The sequence below is a fragment of the Triticum dicoccoides genome, chromosome 5A (genome assembly GCF_002162155.2).
Source record: "Triticum dicoccoides isolate Atlit2015 ecotype Zavitan chromosome 5A, WEW_v2.0, whole genome shotgun sequence".
NCBI lineage: Eukaryota > Viridiplantae > Streptophyta > Magnoliopsida > Poales > Poaceae > Triticum > Triticum dicoccoides.
In genome coordinates this window covers 538,656,528-538,659,457 of record NC_041388.1, presented here as the reverse complement: position 1 = coordinate 538,659,457, position 2,930 = coordinate 538,656,528, and the positions used below count along the sequence as shown (strand labels likewise).

Sequence of the window (2,930 nt, the reverse complement as noted above, 5' to 3'; positions counted from 1 at the left end):
CTTGGCCTAATTGCTTTCATCTCACTATTGATTCTTGCTTGTGTAGCATCATCGACCCCTTCCTTAACACTTCAGCTCAACGTAGAAAACTCACCGTGATAAATCCACAAAGGCAAGATATTGCAGACCACATACACAAGATGAGCTATTAAACAAGAGCCAAATTAAATACTCCATTCCTAAATATGTCATTTTAGAGATTCCAATATACACTACATACAGAGCAAAATGAGTGAATCTACACTCTAAAATATGTCTATATACATCCATATGTAGTTTGTATTGAAATCTCTAAAAGGACTTATATGAGAAACGGAGGAAGTAGGTGCAGGTATTTCACAGCAGAGAAATTTAAGAAAATCTTTATAAAAAATCCCCATGAGTCTTCTTAATTGTAAGTTCGAGCGTAGATAGCACAGGCAAGGAAATAACAACCTTAATCTAGTAAAGTGCAGATCTAAACAATTTAAGAAACTAAAAATATGGGTACAAAAATAGCTAATGGGACAGTTTTTGGGATAAACTCGTAAACCTTAGACTGCTGTTTGGCTTTGAGAACGATACACCTTGCACACAGACTCAAATAAAGATAGGAGGGATATGTAGAATAGGATGCAGTAAGAGAGACGCATATAGTAAGCCAAAGAGAGAAGGGCAATTCATCAATACTGAAAGTGTACATACCTGACCATCCTGTGAAACACCAAGAATCGAAGAATTTGCTTCCTCCGCACGTAGGCAGTCTTTTCCATTTTGGTACGGGAGGAGTTCATCCCAACAAAGTTCCCATCAAAGTCAACAAGGGGACCTCCAATCCCCGCCTAGCACAAAAGTGACAATGAAGTTACACAGAGAAAATGCAATTCATAATTGCCCGAAACTATAAATGCGTCAGTGCATACATACAATGACACACAGACACCATCATACAGTTGGTTATTTGAACTGTACAAAAGCAGCTAACCTTGTGGATCCAGCACGTGCTTACGATTGTCTCACTGGTTGGGGAAGCAAGATTTAGTCCGCTTGTGACTGTTAAAAATCCAGAACTGAAACAGCGGCATACAGCTGCTGCCTTCGTATGAGGCTCAAACTGTATGTCACGGTCAAGACTTGTGGCATCAACTCTAGACACCTCCTTGATGTTGACAATAAAAAAATCAACATATATCCCAGGATCCTCAATCCACCCAGTGACAATCTGATCATTTGGAAGGCGTACTTTAATCTGAAATGGGTGCAAGGTGAATTAATGATTTTACAAGTGCAGCATGTATATATTGGCATATATTAATAATGCAGCAAAGGAGCAGAGAAAATAGTTAATTACCGTCAAACTTGCAGGCCAAGTAGGTGGAACCAACCGTCTCGATGTCAGGATTGTAGCTTCGGAATCTGAACACGAGGTTTCAATGCATATGCCTGTGCATTCGCGTAACTTGGTGTCACCTACGACAGAGAGAGAGAGAGTCGCACGGGTAGACTGAATAGCTGGTCACTAGAAAAAAGGCAATATGAGCAAGTATTAACAGTAAGTATAATCATCAACCATCAAATGAAGCGAGCGACACAACACTCCTCCGCAATCTTGAAACCACTTGCTCACTGAGTTCACTCAAGGCTCCTGCTAATGAGAGACCATTCAAAGCTAGTTAATTGAAATAAAATCATATGTGATAGAGCTAACATAACCGCAGTTTTTATTATTATGAATGTGTGGCTGCAGGAAAAGGGAAACAGCATGTTCTCACTTGGTTTAGTTGCTCTTTTGTAAGGGCGTTGTTGCTCTTCATCGCCTCTCATCAGCCGTCGCTTGTTTTTCGTCATTGATCTTTCCAAGCCAGCCTGAACAGCAAGGAACAAAATTCAACTAACACTGATTGATCTGCTCAAAGAAATAGTGGATCGATATGGTTGCTAAATAAACGGAGGGCTATCCATATACAATAGATCGACACAAAAAAAACCTAGAAACGGGGCCGGAATCGCTCTAGGAAACTGGGCGGGTTGAAGAATCCAAATACAACCAAGGAAGAAAGATATTGAATTAGATCTCGGACAATCCAATCAACCAAAAATTCCACCGGAGGTGGAGAAGGTATACCTTCGAAACAAGCTGACCGGCCGCCGCTGGATTCGTCGACGGAAGGACCTCTGCAGAATCCAGCAGAATCCCGGAGAATCCAGCAGAAGGACCTCTGCGGCCCGATAGATCAGTTTTTGCTTTCGTTGGGCCGCGTGGGCCGCTAGCGAGTGGGCCACATTTATTTTCATTGGGTCGCGTGAGCTGAGTTGTAACAGCCCAAGACCAAGACCTCCACTATTTTGTGATATGTTTAGGAATATCCTACTCGTATTTGAAAGTATTCTGCGTCGAACTGTCGAGGCGCCGCACACCCCTCGACCCGATTTGGGCCGGCTTTTTTTATTACCTCTCATTGTCCCCCTTCCTCCCTCGTGCGACTCTTTCGTCGCTCCACAGAGAAGCTTTCCTCCCTCATGTCGGAATCCCCCTTCCTCCCTCGTGCAACACTGATGTCTGCAAGTCAAACAGGGTGGTGTAGCACTTCGGCAGAAGTATCCTATTGAGTAATCATCCCAACAAAGACCGGAGGAGAGTATTTATAGGTAACGTTTCTGTTACACACAACGTGTCACAGTTCTTATGTGAAGTAACTGTTGGAGCTTCTGCAAATATCGTTACTATCCTAAATCACGAATAAACCAGTTTGACAAATATAAAGAGAATTGTAGTAACAACTAAGAGAGCTAATAAAAGTAAATAGCATGAATAAAAGCTGCGTTTGTGTTTCCTGCAATGAAGAGATTAGGTGCGGAGATATTTCAGCTCATGGTAAGAGTTTATAAAGTGTGCTAGTGCGACGGTAATACCATTTACCTCGTATTGTACTCATAGCATTTGATATAAG

The 2,930-nt window shown here is 41.9% G+C and overlaps 1 pseudogene; it reads right to left on the bottom strand.

Moving 5' to 3' along the window:
- The window catches only part of LOC119299909, a 6,939-nt pseudogene extending 4,500 nt beyond the window's left edge, over positions 1 to 2,439 (bottom strand).
- Between the last annotated feature and the right edge of the window lie 491 nt (positions 2,440 to 2,930).